Source organism: Leopardus geoffroyi, chromosome C1, assembly GCF_018350155.1.
Source record: "Leopardus geoffroyi isolate Oge1 chromosome C1, O.geoffroyi_Oge1_pat1.0, whole genome shotgun sequence".
Taxonomy (NCBI): Eukaryota; Metazoa; Chordata; class Mammalia; order Carnivora; family Felidae; genus Leopardus; species Leopardus geoffroyi.
Window position 1 is genome coordinate 81,331,186 of NC_059328.1, and position 22,099 is coordinate 81,353,284.

The 22,099-nt window shown below is 39.3% G+C and overlaps 1 long non-coding RNA gene across 1 annotated transcript; it reads left to right on the forward strand.

Annotated features, from left to right (window-relative positions):
• The first annotated feature begins 7,925 nt into the window (after positions 1–7,925).
• Positions 7,926–14,931, forward strand: LOC123600032. The gene is made up of 3 exons (XR_006713435.1): positions 7,926–8,181; positions 11,581–11,707; positions 14,839–14,931. It is a non-coding gene; the product is annotated as an uncharacterized LOC123600032 (long non-coding RNA).
• Positions 14,932–22,099: the final 7,168 nt, after the last annotated feature.

Consider the following 22,099-nt stretch of genomic DNA (forward strand, 5'->3'; position numbering starts at 1 on the left):
AAACAGGGGAGCACAGAGTCAGAAACTCTGCAACTCACTATCTGGCAGAGCTCTGGTGGTAAGGGCAAATCCCCAGGAGCAGACAGTGGGGTCCTCAGAGTCCTTGGGCCACACGGGGAGAGGTGGCTCCTCTGCTGGGAGGACATTTGGTAGAAGCCATGAAGTCTCCCCACAAAGGTTCCAGCGAACCCCAGATTACAGCCACATTTTCTGGTGTTGGAACAAGGATGCTAGGGTGTGGTGAAGACTGGTGCCAGATGTGTGTTGTGATTTACCATAGTCCCTAAACCGCTGTTGCTATAGGATCATGCGAAATTTTTCTGGAGTGGGCTGGCACTCAGCCACAGTCTCTGGGCCTCTACAGTGGCATAGTCACATGAGTGTTCCTGGGGACGGCTGGCAACCAGCCATTTTTTGGTGAGACCCTCCCCCAGAGAGTCAGAGCAGGTCAAAGCCTCAGGGAACCTCAGAAGTGAGGGGTTTGGAAACAGCCACATCTGAGATAAAATTATGGAGGGAGGTACTGCTTGGCAGGCTGAGTGCTTGGACATGGACAGTATAGAAGCAGGGAATGGATAGAAGCCTGAGACAAAGGAGGGCTGCATGATGGCTGGTTGGTAAGAGCACAGAGTTCTAATGCTAGAGACTGGGAAGCTGTGTGATGCCGTTTTCACCTCTCCCATGCATCCTTACACATGTACCTGTGACCCTCACTGATCCACCACAGTAAGCTAAGCAGCGCCACCTCGTGGAGAATGGAGCAGTTATATGAAGCCTTGTCTAACTGCGCCAACCAAGCCCTAGAGGATCACCACAAGTCTCTCTACCTGCTTACTTTATGGACTATAAAGTGCTTCATAGTTTTACTTCTAAAGGAAACTGGATGTAATTTCATGTAGATTTCATTCTGTTCACTGGTCCATCTATTCATTTTTTTGTTTAGTTTCTTATGCTTCGACACAGAAAGAGAAAAAAAAATATTTTTCATTAAATTTTTCTACTATATTTTAAATTTTTTTATAAAAATTTTGTCTATTTTACCTTCTTCATCTCATTTTATTCTATTTCATTGTATACATCTTTTTCAAATTTTAAATTTTTTCCTACTGTTTTTCCTTTTTAAAATTTTCATTTGTTTTCCCTTATTTCTCTACTCTATCAAGCTTCCTTCAACAATCAGACCAAAACACACTTAGAATATAGCTTTCTTTATTTGATTTTTTGTGTGTTGCTTTAAATTTTTTAAATTTTATTTTTAATTTTATTATTTTCTTCCTCCAAAATGATGAAATGAAGCAACTCACCCCAAAAGAAAGAGCAGGAAGAGATAATAGCCAGGGACTTAATCAATGCAGATATAAGCAAGATGGCTGAACTAGAATTTAGAATCACGATAATAAGAATACTAGTGGGGGTCGAAAAAAAGCATAGAATCTCTTTCTGTGGAGATATAAGAAATAAAATCTAGTCAGGATGAAATTAAAAATGTTATAACTGAGTTGAAATCTCAGATGGATGCCATGGTGGCAAAGATGGATGAAGCAGAGCAGCAAATATAGAGGACAAGTATATGGAGAATAATGAAGAAGAAAAAAAAGAGGGAAAATAAGGAAAAAGAGCACAAAGAAGAATTAAAGAACTCAGTGACTCATTAAAAAGGAATAACATCCAAATCATAGGGGTACCAGAAGATGAAGAAAGAGCAAAAGGGATAGAAGATTTATATGAGCAAATCATAGCAGAAAACTCCTGACCTGGGGAAAGACACAGACATCAAAATCCAGGAAGTATAAAGAACTCTCACTAGATTCAACAAAACTGACCATCAACAAGGCATATCATAGTCAAAGTCACAAAATACACACACAAGGAAAGAATTATGAAAGGAGCAAAGGAAAACAGGTCCTTAACCTATAAGGGAGACAGATCAGGTTTGCAGCAGTCCTATCCACAGAAACTTGGCAGGCCAGAAAGGAGTGGCAGGATATATACAACATGATGAAACGGAAAAATATGCAGCCAAAACTTTATCCAGCAAAGCTGTCATTCAAAATAGAGGGAGAGATAAATAGTTTCCCAGACAAACAAAAACTAAAAAGTTTTGTAACCACTAAACCAGCCCTGCAAGAAATTTTAAGGGGGACACTCTGAGGGGAGATAGATAAAACAAAACAAAAAAGACCAAAAACACAAAGACTAGAAAGGACCAGAGAACACCACCAGAACCTCCTACTCTCCAAGCAACACAATGGCAATAAGTTCATATCTTTCAGTACTCACTGTAAATGTCAATGGATTAAATGCTCCAATCAAAAGACATAAGCTAACAGAATGGATAAGAAAACAGTATCTGTCTATATGTTGTTTACAAGAGACCCATTTAAAAAAATTTTTTTTTTCCAACGTTTATTTATTTTTGGGACAGAGAGAGACAGAGCATGAACGGGGGAGGGGCAGAGAGAGAGGGAGACACAGAATCAGAAACAGGCTCCAGGCTCTGAGCCATCAGCCCAGAGCCTGACGCGGGGCTCGAACTCACGGACTGCGAGATCGTGACCTGGCTGAAGTCGGACGCCTAACCGACTGCGCCACCCATGCGCCCCAAGAGACCCATTTTAGACCTAAAGACACCTTCAGATTGAAAGTAAGGGGATGGAAAACCATCTATCATGCTAATGGTCACCAAAAGAAAGCTGGAGTAGCCATACTTATATCAGAAAATCTAGACTTTATTTTTTTTTTTTAATTTTTTTTTTTCAACGTTTATTCATTTTTGGGACAGAGAGAGACAGAGCATGAACGGGGGAGGGGCAGAGAGAGAGGGAGACACAGAATCGGAAACAGGCTCCAGGCTCTGAGCCATCAGCCCAGAGCCTGATGCGGGGCTCGAACTCACGGACCGCGAGATCGTGACCTGGCTGAAGTCGGACGCCTAACCAACTGTGCCACCCAGGCGCCCCAGAAAATCTAGACTTTAAATGAAGACTGTAACAAGAGATGAAGAAGGACATTACATCATAATTAAGGGGTCTTTCCACCAAGAAGTTCTAACAGTTTAAAACATTTATGCTCCAAATGTGGAGAAACCCAAATATATAAATCAATTAATCTCAAACATAAAGAAACTCATTGATAATTGTGCCATAAAGGTAGGGGACTTCAACACCCCACTTACAACAATGGACAGATAATCTAAGCAGAAAATCAAGGAAACGATAGCTTTGAACGACACACCAGACTGGATAGACTTAACAGATATATTCAGAACATTTCATCCTAAAGCAGCGGAATACACATTCTTCTTGAGTGCACATGGAAAATTGTCCAGAATAGATCACATACTGGGACACAAATCAGCCCTCAACAAGTACAAAAAGATCAAGATCATACTGTGCATATTTTTAGACCACAATGGTATGAAACTTGAAATCCACCACAAGAAAAAATTTGGAAAGGTAACAAATACTTGGAGACTAAAGACCATACTACTAAAGAATTAATGGGTTAACCAAGAAGTTAAAGAGGAAATTAAAAAGTACATGGAAGCCAATGAAAATGATAACACCACAGCCCCAAACCTCTGGGATACAGCAAAAGCAGTCATAAGATGGAGGTATATAGCAATCCAGGCCTTCCTAATGAAGGAAGAAAAGTCTCAGATACACAACCTGACCTTACAACTCAAAAAGGTGCTGGAAAAAGAACAGCAAATAAAACCCCAAAACAGCAGAAGATAGGAAATAATAAAGATTAGAGCATAAATCAGTGCTATTGAAATGAAAAAACAAAAACAAAAACAGTAGAACAAATTAATGAAACCAGGAACTGGTTCTTTGAAAGAACTAACAAAATTGATAAATCCCTAGCCAGTTTAATCAAAAAGAAAAAGGATAAATAAATAAATAAATAAATAAATAAAATCAATAAGTAAAATCAAGAATGAAAGAAGAGAGATGACAACCAACACTGCAGAAATACAAACAATAATAAGAGAATGTTATGAGCAATTATATGCCAATAAATTGGGAAGAAATTCCTAGAAACATATACACTACCAAAACTGAAACAGGAAGAAATAGAAAATGTGAACAGACCCATAACCAGTAAAGAAATCGAATTAGTACTCAAAAATCTCCCAAAAAACCAAGAATCCAAGGCCAGATGCTTTCCAGGGGAATTCTACCAAACATTTAAAGAAGAGTTAACACTTACTGTTTTGAAGCTGTTTCAAAAAATAGAAATTGAAGGAAAACTTCCAACTCATTTTATGAGGCCAGCATTACTTTGATTCCAAAACCAGACAAAGAACCCACTAAAAAGGAGAACTACGGACGAATATCCCTGATGAACATGAATGCAACAATTCTCAATAAGATACTAGCCAACCAGATCCAACAATATATTAAAAGAATCCTTCACCATGACCAAGTGGGATTTATACCTGGGATGCAGGGCTGGTTCAATACCCACGAAACAATCAATGTGATACATCACATCAATAAAAGAAAGGACAAGAACCACATGATCCTCTCAATAGATGCAGAGTAAGCATTTGACAAAATATAGCATCCTTCTTGATAAAAACCCTCAAGAAAGTAGGGATAGAAGGATCATACCTCAAGATCATAAAAGCCATAAATTAGAGACCCACTGCTAATATCATCCTCAATTGGGAAAAACTGAGAGCTTTCCCCCTAAGGTCAGGAACACTACAGGGATTTGCACTCTTGCCACTGTTTTCAACATAGTACTGGAAGTCCTAACCTCAGCAATCAGACAACACAAAGGAATAAAAGGCATCCAAATCGGCAAGGAGGAAGTCAAACTTTCAGTCTTTGCAGAAGACATGATACCCTATATGGAAAACCCAAAAAATTCCACCAAAAAACTGCTAGAACTGATCCATGAATTCAGCAACATGGCAGGATATAAAATCAATGCAGAGAAATCAGTTGCACTTCATACACCAATAATGAAGCAACAGAAAGAAAAATCAAGGAATTGCACCATTTATGATTGCACCAAAAGCCATAAAATACCTAGGAATAAACCTAACCAAAGAGGTGAAAAATCTATACACTGAAAACTATAGAAAGCTTATGAAAGAAATTGAAGAAGTGACACAAAAAATGGAAAAGTATTCCATGCTTATTAATTGGAAGAATAAATATTGTTAAAATACTACCGAAAGCAATTTCCATATTGAATGCAATACCTATCAAAATAACACCAGCATTCTTCACAGAGCTAGAACAAGCAATCCTAAAATTTGTATGGAACCAGAAAAGACCCTGATAACCAAAGCAATCTTGAAAAAGAAAACCAAAGCAGTAGGCATCACAATCCCAGACTTCAAGCTGTATTACAAAGCTGTAATCATCAAGACAGTATGGTACTGGCACAAAAACACAGATCAAGGGAACAGAATAGAGAACCCAGAAATGGACCCACAAATGTATGGCAAACTAATAATTGACAAAGCAGGAAAGAATATCCTATGGAATTAAGACAATCTCTTCAGCAAGTGGTGGTGGGAAAATTGGACAGCAACGTGTAGAAGAATGAACCTAGACCACTTTCTTATACCACACACAAAAATAAACTCAAAATGGATGCAAGACCTAAACAGAGGACAGGAAGCCATCAAAATCCTCGAGAAGAAAGCAGGCAAAAACCTTTGTGACCTCAGCCACAGCAACTTTTCACTCAACATGTCTCCAGAGGCAAGGGAAACAAAAGCAAAAATGAACTATTGGGACCTCATCGAGATCAAACAAACAAACAAACAAACAAACACCTTCTGCACAGTGAAGGAAACAATCAGTAAAACTAAAAGGCAACTGATGGAATGGGAGATGATATTTGCAAATGACATATCAGATAAAGGGTTAGTATCCAAAATATATAAGAACCTATCAAACTCAACACCCAAAAAACAAATAATCCAGTGAAGCAAAGAACAAAAGACATGAACAGACACTTCTCCAACGAAGACATCCAGATGGCCAACCGACACATGAAAAGATGCTCAACATCACTCATCATCAGGGAAATACAAATCAAAACCACACTGAGATACCACCTCACCCCTGTCAGAATGGATAACATGAACAACTCAGACAAAAACAGATGTTGGCAAGGATGCAGAGAAAGAGGATCTCTTTTGCATTGTTGGTGGGAATGCAAGCTGGTGCAGCCACTCTGGAAAACAGTATGGAGGTTCCTCAAAAAATTAAAAATAGAACTACCCTACAACCCAGCAATTGCACTACTAGGTATTTATCCATAGGATACAGGTGTGCTGTTTCGAAAGGGCACATGCATCCTGATGTTTATAGCAGCACTATTGACAATAGCCAAAGTATGGGAAGAACCCAAATGTCCATTGACAGATGAATGGATAAAGTTGTGGTATATACATACAATGGAATACCACTTGGCAATCAAAAAGAATGATATCTTGCCATTTGCAACAACGTGGATGGAACTAGAGGGTATAATGCTAGGTGAAATTAGTCAGAGAAAGACAAATATCATATGACCTCACTCGTGGAATTTAAGATACAAAACAGATGAACATAAGGGAGAGGAAGCAAAAATAACATACAAACAGACAGGGGGACAGAACATAAGAGCCTTAAATGTAGAGAACAAACTGAGCGGGAGAGGTTGTGGGTTGGCGATGGCTAAATGGGCTAAGGGGATTTAAGGAAGACACTTGTTGGTATGAATACTTGGTGTTATATGTAGGGAATGAATCACTGGATTCTACTCCTGAAATCGTCATTGCACTATATGCTAACTAACTTGGGTGTAAATTTTTAAAAATAATAAATAATTTAATTAAAAAAATAAACCTCAAAAAATGCTTCTCTGTTCTATTTTAAAACAATGAAAAATAATTATGTGGGGTCAAAAAGGGAAAAATATTATTGAATTTGTTTCAATGGGGAGTAGTTTGCAAACAATGAGTATGGTCTTCTAACGTGATCCGAATAATCTCTGCTTCATTGTGAGCCACAAAAGTTGATTTAATGTAACTCTGAAAACTGCTAAAGTTGAAATTTCGTTCCTGACTCTAAATCAACACATCATCAGGAGAGAAGGTTTGTACCTTGAATTGCTTGGGGCGTGTTGGTTGCAGTCATTGCTTTCTGTATCCCTAGGCCATTCTCTCCTAAATCCCCTAAATCTAAAATCTGAAAATAATCCTCTTACTGTCTTCTTTTCCAAAAATCCACTCAGAGTGGATCACATGAGTGGACTTCCTTGTGGAATTCTATCTCAATCTCTTCTCGGGACCTCTGTCCATTAAGAACCCTTAACAGGCATGTCAACAGTAGGTTTATAGCTAAAAGTTTTGGTCCAGCGGCAATGTTTACACAATTGCATATTTTGGGTCATTCACGTTGTATAAATATTGTCAGGCTTTGCTATTCAACAGCTTGCCTGTATTTTGTAGAGTATATGGTTTACTTTCAGAAAGTAGCCCTTGGAGGAAAGTTAAAAATTGAGTATTAAAATTTTTTAATAGTACTGGCAAAGAATGAAAAAGAGTATTATTAGATTAGCAAATATATTGGTCAGAAATATTAATGACTATCAAAAGTAAATATCCATTGATATAAAAATTCTACAGTGGGAAGCAGTAATGGATTTTAAAGCTAAAACTTATATGAACTTTTAAAATGTGTGATGTAAATATACTCCAATAGGAGTATAGGAATATAGAATTCATATTTTAAAGATGGGATTAATTTCTATTTGTTTTTAATTTTTATAAATGTCAAAGTATAATGTGTTATGAACAATGCAGAGAATAGAATTTTTGAAATTTCCTAGAGCATTCATAATTTATCAGTGCTGGCTGTCTTCTCCCCAAACACCTTGGTATTTTTGAAATAAAATTATAAAACAGAGTGTATTCAAGATCTGGATAAAAGGTTTCCTGGGATAAGGAGGAAAGAGAAAAGATTTGAAGGCTATACACTGTATCTTCCTGACATTTTTCATTTCACATTTTTAACTTGATTGCATGTCCATTTATTCATTCAACAGATATTTATTGATCTGTTATTTGCTTGGCACCATTCTAAAGGATGAAGATATAGTAATGAAAAAATATTCCTGTCTTCACAGAGTTCTTAGTGCGGCAGGGGAGATATACAATGGAATAAAAAGGTAAAAAAAATGTAGGATACGTTAGATGGCAATATGTACTGAGGTTATAAGATGAATAAAGGAGGGAAGTGGGTTGAACTTTTAGTTAGGCTGCCCAGGGAGGGCTTCACTGGGAAAGTGACTTGAAATACTTGAAGGAGTTAGAGAGCACATATCTGGGGAAAGAGTGTTCATGGCAAGGAAACAGCAAATGTAAAAATCTTAGGTGGGAGCAGGTTTGGGATGTGGACAAAAGGAGGTCAGCATGACTGGAAAAGAGTGATTGTGTCAGTGAAGCCACTGATACTCTTCTCTGCCTGTATAGCTGTAAGAATACGGATAGTCTAACAGGTACTCTTTTCCTACTATTCATTAGTGGTTCCAGATCTATGTCAACTGAAAACAATGCCCTATTTCAGGCCAGTGCTTACTTTCTATGTTTTTATTTTTTTAAAGACTTAATTTTTTAGATTAGTTTTAGGTTTAAAATATCATTACAAGGGAAGTTGAGGGATTTTTCATTTACCCCATCCCTGCATAGCTTCCTCTGTTATCAACATCATGCACCAGAACGGATTTTATTAAGTTTTTTAACCAAGGATGAACCTACATTGACACGTCATAAACACTCAAATTCCATATATACCTTAGGGTTCTTTCTTGGTATTGTATATTCTATGAGTTTAGACCAATGTGTAGTAACCTATATCCATCATTGCAATATCATACAGAGTATTTTCACTGCCCTAAAAATCTTCTGTGCTCCATTTATTTGTCTCCCCTCTTCTGTACTGCACACATTGATTTATTTACTACCTCCTCAGTTTTTCCTTTTCCTAGATGTCATACAGGCGGAATCAAACAGCATTTAGCCTTTTTAGACTGGCTTCTTTCACTAACTAACATGTATGTAAGGTTCCTACATGTCCTTTTATGTCTTGATAGCTCATTTATTTTTAGTGCTGAATAATATTCCCTTGTCTGGATGTACCACAGTTTATTTATCCATTCACCTACTGAAGGACGTCTTGGTTGTTTCCACGTTTTGGCAATTATGAGGAAAGCTGCTATAAACATCCTTGTGCAGGTTTTTGTGTGAACATAAATTTTCAACTCTTGTGGGTAAATACCAAAGAGTGTGATTGCTGGATCATATGGTAAGAATATGTTTAGTTTTCTAAGAACCTGCCAAACTGTCTTCCAAAGTGGCTGTACCATTTTACAATTCCACCAGCAACGTATGAGAGTTCCTATTGCTCCACATCCTTGCCAGCGTTTGGTGTTGCTTACTTACTTTTCATTTCTAAGAGAAGTGTTGCTTCTGACATGAATTAGAATAGAATTAATTTGTCAGTCTATTCCTTGCTTTGATCAAAGAAAGGACTTGGGGAAATGAAAAGCTCTAATGTCTTTGTTAAATTAATTGAAATATGTAAAAATTTAAAAAGCAAAACTGAAAAAAATTAATTGACATTTTGCCAACTCCAATTTAATTCAACACACATTTTATTGAGATCCTCTAATGTAAAAAGTTTGCTGCTTGTTCCTTTGGGGGATATGGTTAGCAAAGAGCCATGGACTACAACTTTCTCAGTTCCAACCTTCTCAGGGCTCTTTAACAGAAGAACCCAATAATCTGTTCTAATAATACTGTCCCATTTATCTGTTGCTTTGGTCTGAGTGTCTTGCTTAATTTGCTTGCGAGCTGTGTTTTCTTAATACAGAAATTTATTATGCCTCAGTGAAGTAGATATTAAATACTACTCTCATTTTTTTTCAGAATAGTAGAAAGATTTCCAATGTTTGTCCTCAGATGCCTGTGAGATCCTTGTTATTCTGTGTCTGGTGAAGATGCTTCTAGGCGTCCACTTTGCACCTACAGAAATGGGCAAACCGATGCCTAACTCCCACATAACTTCAGAACATGGCTCCTCTTCAGAACATGGTTCCTCTATCCCGGAAGTACTTCAGTGTTAAACAGATGAGTTTTCTTCGGAAAGAATTTTCTGTGTATCCATTGTCAGAGCTAACATATCTGTGATAGTTCTTTCCCTGACTACACTGGATACTGTGGGTCTTTTCCTTTTTCTTTTACTAAGGTTTATATAGATTTTAGCCTTCACTTTTCTCCCTCTTCCTCTCATTTGGTTTTTGTGATTTCCATCCAATATGCTTGCACCTAGATTCCCTCTATTTTGAAAGAAAGTTTTATTTCTCACAATGCATTGGTGAATATTATTTGCTACACTGTGTTTGGAAGGATTCTGTGACTGAGTCCAGGTTCAGGAGGAGAGAGTGTTGGGATTAATTAGTAATGAGAGAGTGTCAGGAAATAGTAGCTGTTTCAGAACCTCACTGTCTGTACTGTTGGCTTGCACGGATGGTGTAATCCCCTTGTACCAAGCCTACCATTCTTCTTGTTTTTATGGTTTATTTATTTTGAGAGAGAGAGAGAGAGAGAACACAACTGGGGGAGGGGCAGAGGGTGGGGAGAGAGAGTCCCAAGCAGGCTCCACACTCATCATGGAGCCCAATGCAGGCTCAATCTCACAACAATGAGATCATGACCTGAGCCAAAATCAAGAGTCGGACACTTAACCAACTGATCTACCCAGGCGCCCCCCAAACCTAATCCTACAGACTGCAGCATGAGGTCATGTCATGCACAGTTCAGGTCCTTGAACTACTGTATCTCAGCAAATGTTCGATATTTGGAAGGAACTACTTGCTCACTTTGGATACAGAATATACTCAAGATATGCAAATTTGTCATATATGATTTTTAATGGGATGAAGCCTTTAATAGTTGATATCACTTGGGATCATCTATTTCAGACTTTCTGTTTAGTAGACTATCTATGGTCAATGGTATTAGCAAGTGGGCTGGGTATCTGAAAGACTCATTAAGTTTCAGATTCCTGAAAACTTGAGGTATTTATTTCCCACTTTCTGGAATGCATGCTACTAAGGCATTTAAACTGCCTGCTAGTTCCTGTTCATAAGGCTCAATAACATGATGTCATCAAGGTAGTTAATGTGATATTGTGTAAAATTCCAAGACGATCAACATCTTTGAGTGCTAGATCATGTCAGACAATGGGAAAGTTGGTATAGTTGTGATGCAAGAGTGTGAAGGTGAGTTGCTGTCCTTACTAAGTGAGAACAAACTGTTTCTGGTGGGACCTGCAATTTGGTATAGACAAAAAGTCATTTTCTGGATCAATAGCTGCTTACCAGGATCCAGAGGTTGTATTTATTTACCCCTTGAAAAATGAAATACTGTATCTGAAGTAGCTGCCGCATTTGGAATAATGACCTGCCTGACATTATAACAACCCACTATCCACCTGCATTTTGCATAGGAAAAAAAGGAGAATTACATTGGAATGTGATATGAGTTATCATGCTTTCACCTTTCAGATTTTTGGTGAACTCCATGCTGTCTGTAATTCCATCATGTTCAGTTGTGGCTTACTGCTCTGGTTGAGAGAGAATGTTTCAGAGGCCACTACCTCATCATCATACCATAACAGCCCTACCTCCAGAGGTAAGAGAGGTCACATGGTGATTCTGTTATAAACATGACTATTCAATTTATATATGCAAGGTCTGGGGATACAAATATAGGCCCCCAAATCCACTTTATCAGTTGACCTCCATAAGCCCCACATTGACCAGTGGACCACAGTGGCAGTATAAATCAAGAGAGCTAGAATCTAGTAATCTTGAGATAGGACCGGATGTTTTCCTTTTCCCAGAGCGTGATCACCCTATATATAAGCACCTTTTGGAAGGCTTAGAAAATATTTCAGAATATAATTATGGTGATTCTGGATAAAGCCCCTGTACTCTGAGCTTATGAACTCGGTTAGGGCTGCACTGGGGGAGAAGAGGTGCTTCACCATTGTGGTGATCCCAGATAGATTTCTGCTCACTTGGGCTAGAATTTTTATACTTGATCTTAGCCAAAAGGCCGAGAAGCGATGGGCTAGAATTTTTAATTATAATTATGATATAGTATATACTTAATATAGATATATTAATATAGATATAATATAGATATATATAATTATTTAGTGGGCTACCTATTTGTCTTATTAAAACATTGTGATCAATAAGTCTTACTGCAGATACCTGCAGGTCAAATATAATTGTTTATTATGGTAATTATGCAAACCTTGCCTTTAGAAGTTAAGTTGGCCCCTAACATTCCAGAATTTCACTATCCACTTTAAAATCAGAAAGCCCATTTCAGTTGTGGCTTTTCTCACCATTATCCCTAGCTTATGAAAGACAGCCATCCACCATAAAGCTCTTCTAAGCATATAGTGGCTGCATCATTAATGCATTTCTCAACACTTAAGGGAAGAGGGAGTACTCTGGACTCTCAAGGGACATGTTTTTGTGGATATTCAGGTTTACTCCAGGGTTCCTATCTTTCTAAGCCTTTTGGTCTTTTCTTCTATTTTATGCCAAGGAAGTTCTGGCATCTCATCCTGATTGAATTAGGTCCATGTTTCAGTAATCATCCAAGCCAACTGTTGAAACTCCTCACATTTACCTCATTCTCTGTTAAGTTAAACCATAATAATATACTTGACTTCATCCAATATTGTGTTTTACCCTTCTTGGTCTAATATGTATAGAATCTACTCCCATGGTCATCCTCTAAGTTTCTGCCAATGTCTATTTGCAAAACTCTTGCTATTATTTTGGAATATGAACTCTCTTCTCCCACATATGACTTGGCACTTGCCTCCATGGACTGTGTTGAGATACAACTCTAGTTTCAGGTCTTGAGGCAGTGAGAGATAATGAGGAGAATACACATCCTCTTTGAAGGCATCAGCCATAGAGGAGCTTATAGAGTCTTCAGGAAAGGTAAGGCTATGCACCTCAGAACCTAAGGAGCTGCTTCTGATGGCAAGTGAGGCTCAGAGATATCAGATTAAAAATACTCAACTTTGTCTAAGTTGAACAAAATTTCCTCCTTCCAAGTTCAGGCATTCATTCCTTCTAAACAATTCCTAAATTTTTACATAAGAAACTCTGTCTGTTAATTCATCTCATATTGTAATTATGTAACTCGCAAAATTATATTTTGATTAGTCATACCTGCCTTATGAATCCAAGAAATAAGAGGTTCTTTCATGGCTACTAAAGTTACTTCCTGGTCTTCTGTGACTTGATAGCAGAGAGAAAGCTCGTTCCCAGTTCTTATAATTACATTTACTACTGTAACTGTCAAGGACTTCAGCTACTTTGTTACTCAAAGACTTGCCTTCCATAGGAAATTCATCTCAAGAAGCCACAGCTATAATTTAAGTCATTTTGCTATTGTTGCCTGTTACAGATTACCAGCATCCCATTTGTCATTGGCAACGAGATTTCACGCTAAATTGTAAAGCTAAAGAGGTAAATAACCCAATTATAGAATCCTATCTTTGAGGGTCAGCTTCCTGGGTCCACTCATGCTACCAAGTCTTCTATCAATCAAGAGCCAACAACAGATATTTCAAATGGAGAACTTTAATATAAGGAATTGGTTACTTGGTATTTTAATTATGTGTTGTAACCAATAAACCAGTTACCTCAAAATTTAATAACTTGAAACAGCAATAATACGGTTATTATCTCACATAGCTTCTGAGGTTCAGGAATCCAGGAGAAACCTAGGATCCCTTGTGAGATTGCAGTCGAACTGTGAGATGGCATTGCAGTTATCTGAAGGCTTGGCTGAAGGTGGAGGATCCGCTTCCAAGATGGCGCACTCATGTAGCTATTGGCAGGAAGACCTCTGCTTCTTGCTGGCGGTTGGCAAAAAGTTTCAGTTTCTCACCACGTGGGCCTCCCCACAAGGCTGTTTGAGTGTCCTCATGACAGAGCAGTTGGCTTCTCTCAGGCAGTGATCTAAGAGAGAGAGCAGGATGAAGCTGTGATACCTTCGATGACCTAGCCATACACCATCGTGTCTGTCACAGTGTACTCATCTGAAGCAAGTCACTAAGTCCAGCCCACAATCAAGGGGAGGGGAATTAGGGTCCACCCTTTAGAGACAACAGTGTTGAAAAATTTGTGACATATTTTAAAACCACTACTCACCAGTATTAGAAGCCTTAAAGAGCAGAAAAGGAATGTGAAGGTTAAGTCCAATATTAGTATGTGTGAAAGTAGCTACTACTCTTGGTGTTGAAGGAACAAAAGGGCGCTGGTATATGTAGTGGCTCAGAGGACTGGTCTGTGTGGCTGGCGCTTTGAGTGATGAATACCATGTGGCTGCTGTGTGGATCTCTAAGGAGGCTACCCTGTGACTATTGTTCAGCTCTCTGGGGGAGAGACTCATGCTTTCTGAAAAGTGCATGGTGTCGCTGGTACTCTGTCGCTGAAGGGGCACAGCCAGCCCTGAGGGGCTGAAGCAATGTTGGTATGGTATTTGTTTTCTGCTGCTAGAGGAAAACTTATAGGAACTGTAAATAGAAAAAGAGTTCATTCTTCCCTCCTCCTGTCTTTCAATTTCACACTAGTCTCTTTCACTGACAGAAACTAACAGGAATCCATCTGGCAAGGGAATATTGAAAATATAGTGCAAAGAAGCAGAGAGGATGGGTTGACTTGGCACTGAGAGATAATAGGTAACTAACTGGCATAGCCTGATTTTGGCTTATGTTTTTCTTGCAGGTACTATGTCTCAAATCGCCGTTTTAATTCTTCACAATGAACTATGAAAACCATCATATCTGGTCCAGATCCCTGCATAACCTCTTCCCAGTAAGTGGCTGGTGGCTGTATGAATTGGGTACTCTGTATTTTTTTTGATACTCTGTATTTTAAAAGTACTTAAGCAGATTTGTGGTAGATGGCTTTTAATAGGATAAAAGCTTGAAAAGTGGAAATCATTTGAGATCGTCATCAATTTCAGAACCCCAGTAGCCATTTGCAAATTGATGGTATACATAGGTTGGATATCTAGACGTCTCCATCATGTCACCAATAATGGTCCAACTTGTCTTTCTTCCCCTTTTGTGTGTTCTGCTGGCAAATATGGTAAATATTCCCCAGTTTATAGTTGTCCTGTAAGGTTTTTTCCAGGCCAGAGCTGAACCAAATGACCCCTTGAAAGTTCACAGCTCTAGATAAGATTATGAATTGGGCACTGTTTTAGATCTCTGCAAAAGAATATTGTCATTGCATGAGTAGTTCAGAATCTTGCCCCTTCCCAAATATTTTTTGAACAATTAACCCGAAATGTGAAAGTTCTTCCCGTTCACTTTGCCCAACACCATATCATATCCCAGTTGTTTCATATGCTGAACAGGTTTTGTTCCCAATCTAAATTCTAGGAGCTGCCACCAGGGACGCTAAGTTGCTCTGGCATTTGATATGCAAGGAGTGTCCGCAGTCCATGTGGGTAAAAGAGTTCAAATAGATTTCTGCCATCTTCACTTATACCATTCTCCCTTTACATTCTCATCGCACAACCCTTAAAGAATGTTCCATGTTAAAATAAATTTAGTAGACACAATCAGGAACTTAATGGAAAAATGCACAGTAGAAACTAGCAATTGAATGACATTTTGCAGTTTCGCTCGTGGTTTATGAGACTTCAGTTTGGTCTGGCCACTCACTTCCTGGCCAAACAATGAGGAAGGCAGAATCTGTCATTGTCTCAGTCTTTCTTTTCCCTTTAGAGTTCTATTTCTTCCCTCCAGGGTGCGATTTTATGTCCCACTTTGATGGTGCCTTTGTGGTTGGATGACCTGATATAATTCACAGCTTCCCTGTTTATACATTTTCTCATTTAAATAATCAACTCCTCTCTTTGGATGTCCACTAGGTACTTCTCACTTAAAATGCCCTGACTAGCTCCTGATCATTGCACTCCCTTCCCCAAAACACACACTACCCTCAATCTTTCCACTTCAGTTCATGAAAACACCATCCTTCCAGTTGCTCAGGCCAGAAACCTGAGCTTTTCGTTTTTTCTAAGGTTTATTTTTGAGAGTGGGGGGGAGGGGAAGGGATAGAGAGAAATGGAGACCCAGAATCTGAAAAAGACTCCCAGCTCTGAGCTGTTAGCACAGAACCCGACACAGGGCTCCAACTCATGAACCGTGAGATCAGGACCTAAGCTGAAGTCAGACACTTAACCAGCTGAACCACCGAGGTGCCCCTAAATCAGAGCTATTCTTGTCACTTTTCTTTCTTGCAATCCTCATAATCAATATGTTAGCCAATCCTATTGGCTCCACTATCAAAATGTATCCAGAGTCTGTCTACGTCTCACCATCCACTACCACTACCACTCATCCACACTGCTGTCTCCTCTCACCTTAATCAGTGTAACAGACTCCTGCATGGTTTATCTGCTTCTGTCTTTGCCCCAGTTCAGTCTCTTCTCAACATAGCAGCAGCATGGTCCTTTACATGTACGGTCAGTCCAAGCATGGCACTCTTCTGCTCAAACCCTCCAATGCTTCTCATCTCACTCAGCCTATTTTTCTTAATGTTTATTTATTTTTAAGAGGGAGAGAGAGAGAGATACGGAGCACAAGTGAGGGAAGAGCAGACAGAGAGGGTGACAGAATCCAAAGCAGGCTCCAGGCTCTGAGCTGTCAGCACTGAGCCTGATGCGGAGCTCAAACCCACAAACCGTGAGATCATGACTTGAGCCGAAGGTGGACGCTTACCCGACTGAGCCACCCAGGAGCCCCAGCCTAAGCCTATCTTGAAAATGTCCCCCAGGGTTCTGTGATGACTGGACTCCCTCACTCATCCTCTGATCTCATCTTCTACTTCTCTTCCCTTTGTTCTCTCGAGACGAAACACACTGTTCTCTTTGTTCTTTTCTTTTAACAAATCATATGAATTCCTCTCTCATGATATTTGGATTAGCTTTTCCCTCTACCTGGAAAACCCCTCTTGCTCTGGTATTTGCAATCTTTGCTCCAACCCACCACCAGTCTTCTCTCAAATGTTATCCGCTCAGTGATGACCTCCTGATCGCTGAAATTAAATTGGAAGCCACCTTCACTTTCTGCCTCACATGTTCTCTCCCTCTTCCCAATTTTATTTTTATTCATTAATCACTATTTGGCAAACCCGAGAAGCCAAGAAAAAATACATTTTACTGATATATTGTTGATTGTCTATCTCTCCCCAATATAATGCAAGCTATATGAGGTCTTGGATTTTTGTCTGTTTTGTTCATTCCTGTGTCTCGAGTTCCTTGAGAAGTGCTTGGCACATAGTAGGCCTTCGGCAAAGATTGGCTGAATGAAAAAATGTGCAAGTACATGCATGAAAAAATCAATCTCTTAAACATAATATGGGGGGGACTAGATGATCTATAAAGCCCTTTCAATCTAAATCTAGGAAAATGAGGCTCAGGGTGGGATTCCTTCCTGGCTGCAGTATAGGCAATATATTTAACATCTGGTAATTTACTAGCACTGAATAATAAAAACCATTGCCAGTCACAAACAACCACCCTCTCCTTATTGATCATGTATATAGGCTACCTACCAACCCTGCTTCTACCCAGGAGTATCTACATTTTAAAAGGTTCTGTTAAAGATCGAGAAGCCAAAGGTTATCATTTTGTAATAGAAATTTCAGCATTCTAGTGTGCCAGTAGTAGTAAATATTTGACAATTCATCACACCTCTAGAAAGTATGTCTTTTCTGTCCACTCATAAGTTTAACCCTGAATTTTTATATAAATCTCAGAGATCTAAACATACTAGAAGTAGAATTTGTATGATGTTTTCTCCCTGGGGTAGTATAATTTTTCCTGCTCTGGTTTGGTTGTTGTTTAGCAGGTGAGTGGAAAAACAAAGCAGTTTGGTGGGTTTTTGTTTTTTGGGGGGGTTTTTTGTTTGTTTTTTTTGAGTCCTTAGGAATATATTTGAGGAGGTTGACACTAAGAAGGAAGCCCTCAAGGAGCTCTCAGTAATGAAATAATTAGCCAGCAAGGTCATCTCCAATCTATGTCGGCATTTGATAGTGGCGTAATACACCCTGCTTTAGCCTACTTTGCGCATCGTTATTTTAGACAAAGAATATATATGGAGAAGGACTACATAAAAGACAGTGACCAGATCTCCAGTTCAATGGCAAAATATGAAAGGATTCATTCATTCATTCATTCAACAAATATTTATTGACTGCTTACTATATGCAAGTCACTTTTTTAGGCTTTTGTGACCTTTTTCACAGAACGGGTTGCACATTTTATTCATTCATTCACACAACATCAGTTGAGTGCCAAACATGTCAGATACTGTGCCAGGTACTGGCTATACAAAATTAACTGATTATGGACCTTGTCATTGGGAGTTTTATTTCCAGGAGGAGGGAGACATGTTTTTGATATCTGGGCAAAGTGCAGGGGGGAGGGCCTAAAGGAAGGGGTGGTCAATTCTATCTCAAAGTTCTGGTAAGAGAAATAAGGAATTCCTAGAGAAGAGGGTGACTGAATGAGTCTTGGCAAATGAGTAGGTGTTTGGACAGGAGGTTGAAGACAGGAGGCAGACTTCTCAGGCAAAGGGATTCAGTAAGAGCAAAGGCAGGGAGTTATGAAACCACATAGAAGAGTCAGAGTTGTAAGAATTGTGAGGTCAAGACAACTGTGAGGACAGATAATTTATAGGGTCTTCTATGTCATTTTAAGAATTTTGCTCTTTGTTCTGTAAACTATGGAGAGCCTTTGAAGGATTTTAAGAAAGAGGGATACATGGTCTTTCTTAGCTTTTAAAGATCACTATCACTTTGGTAGCATTTGGAGAATGAATTACAGGAAGTGAGGTTAGACACGGGGAGACAGTTAGGGGGCTATTTCCAAACTGAGATAAAGGGTGACGCAGCTGAACTCTGGCAATCAAAGGGGGAAGGAGAGGATGGTATAGGTATGAAAAATGGTAAGGACACAGGGTTGACACAGTTAGCGGAGGGAGGTGAGATGAAGAGAGAAGAAAAGAAGAAATTCTTGCTTTCTTGCTTGAGTAAAGGAGAAAGTGGTGGTATCTTCTACAGAGACAAGAAACTTAGGAGGAGAGCAGTTGTCAGTCTTGACAGGAAGTCTGGTTTTGGAGTTGTCTGTGTGGTCCAGCTAGAGATCCATACATAGCATCCGCCAGTGGGCACTGGTAATCTCAGTCAGAAGGTGTTTGTAGAGGAGACAAGTTTGGGGATTGGTAGCAACACGAGGGTGGGCTGGGGAAGAGTCTGCTCAACACTGTCCCCGCAGGACTTCCCAAACCTCTAAACCAGAAATAGGTTCATCATCTAAAGTAGACTTTTTTCAGTTAATGTATTTGAATCAAGATCCAAAAAATGCAGCTGAATAAATGGTATAAAATGACTTAAGGTGGTTCTAACCATTCACTTCCATGGTTACAAGCAGGGAGTCTACCTTAACTGCAGTGATCATGTCCATGTGACTTGGAGGCCGTGAGCAGGAGCTGACTAGGCCCTGGTGGTCCTTTTCCACCTCCTCTGATTGCGGGTTAAGACTCAATATTGAAGTATTAGAATTCTATTTCTTGAGTTTCAGACTAACTAGAGTTAAAATCTATTCTGCCCTGTTAAGTGTAGGGCTTAACATTTGCCTATTATATATGTGCACTATAATAATAAAGTTTTGGGGCACTTGGGTGGCTCAGTCGGTTAAGCAACTGACTTCAGCTCAGGTCATGATCTTGCAGTTCCTGAGTTTGAGACTCACATCAGGCCCCCTGCTGTCAGCACAGAGCCTGCTTTGAATCCTTTGTCACCTCTCTCTGCTCCTCCCCTTCTTGTGTTCTCTCTCTCTCTCTCTCTCTCTCTCTCTCTCTCTCTCCCTCTCAAAAATAAACATTAAAAAATAATAACAAAGTTTCCATGACTTGCCTCCAAAATATTTAGTTGCTTCCATGCCTGTGGCTCCATAACACTTCTTAATACTCTATTATGGTTCCAATCTTATGCTATTCAAAGTATGCTTTCCATGACATTCTCTGTTAGACTGTGTCTCCAACCAAGCACAGGGGACCCACCATATTCATCACTGTATCCAGTCTTAAATATAGTAGGTATTCAGTTATATTTTTGAGTGAATGAACAATGTTTTGTGGAAATAGCACCTGATTGGCCCCTGAAGTTTCAAAATACTTCAATTTGTTTTTTTGTAACTGCAGCATGTATACCCTCCTTGGGAAGTAAGTGATTTTCTTATCCCTATTTTATAACCGAGGAATGGCTCTGAAGAGGTTAAGTGGCTTGGACAAGGTTATGCAGCCAGCGAGAGATGGGACCCAAACCTGGGTTTTCTCATCCCAACTCCTTCCCTTTGCTCTCTGCATTGCTGTGCCTGCCCAAGGAGAGGTTTTAAAAGAGCACTGGGCCCTTCAGAGAAGTATGGGGTAAATGAGATTTTGTCTCAGAACATGGACGCTGGGAATAGAGGTGAAACACTACATCCACTGCCAATTTTGTCTACAGTAGCCTTGAAAGCTAACATGTTATAAAGACACCACTGAGCTCAGATTTCCACAGAGGGCAGGTCAGCAGTAATCCTGGCATGATGTGCTCTCAGGCCTGTGACCACAACATAATGATAAGGAAAGAAGTCTTACAGTCAGTTTGGGGACTCCATTTGAAAGAGCAGGTGTGGTTGTAAAGAGCCAGGAATACAGGGAGTGTGAGTTACAGGGCAGATGTTAAATATTCATCTCCAGAAAGGATCACTGAGGTTTATAATAGTATTGACTGCACTCTAGTTTTTCCTTCCTGGTTCAGAAAAAGGCTTCTGTTGCTGTAGACTCCAAGTACAAGATTTAAGAATTCTGTGTTAAAGGCAAATAAACATTATTCGTGGTGGCAGAATTGGGGACACTTAAATGAAATGCTGAGATGGTTAAATTAGTCTAAAAGGGGATGTGCCCTCTACCATTTTTAGGGCAAGAGCTCTTTCACTTAGGCTCTGTGGGGTGGTGCATAATGGTCAGATTTAAAAAAAGAAGGAAGGCAGGAAGGAAGGAAGAAAGGAAGGGAAGGGAGAATGTGGTGGGAACAAGGCTTCTTGTTCCCCTTCTGGTCCTATTGTGGGCTGGTGTACATTGTATATTACAGGAAGAGTTTAAAGATGGCAGCCAGTAAATGTTAACGCCTTGTTCTCTTGCAACTTCTAAAGAATTGGAATTTGCCATTCTGCTTCCTAGTGTTTACGTGTGCATGGGGGTCTCCAGCAGGGTCTCTGTGATTTCTCTTTTTGTATGTATAGCAATTTGTTGCAAAGCCTTACATTCAGTTCTCTAGTTACATCTCCCAGTACAGACACTTTTTTCAAAGATCTTTGGGAAAGGGAATGCCACTATGTGCAGTCATTATCCTCATAAAAGAAGTCACCAAATGGTGTCACCTCATTTCTTCTTCCTGCTTCCCTTGCTTCATCTCCCTGACGACAGTTTCTAAGCACGCACCTCGGCTCCGTTCTTTCTTTTACTGCGTTTCCCTTCATCACTCAGTCGCTCATCAGCAAGGAACAACAACAGCAACAACAACAAACCTGCATGTTTGGCCAAATGACCTTTCCACTGTCTTACCGTTTTTTGTCTGGTTCCACTTTGCGATGACAGAATGGAAAATCCTTGAAGGCAGGTGCCACACTTACCCATAATTTAGAATCAAAACCAGGCATCTTTTGAGTACTTATTAAATTTTATATACAAAGCATTATCTAACTTTGATGGAATGACCCCAGACATACTTTATTCTTTCTTTTTATTTTATTACTGTTTTTTCTTTTTTAGTGGCTGCTGAAAATAGGAAAAGGTGGGGGTAGGCATTTAGATGGGGAAAGACATTTCTCTAAATGTCAATACTTATGAAACGCCATTTTAAACCTTTATAAATGATTATCTTCCTCAGTACTGATGAGGCTGTTTCACATTGCTGCTCAATT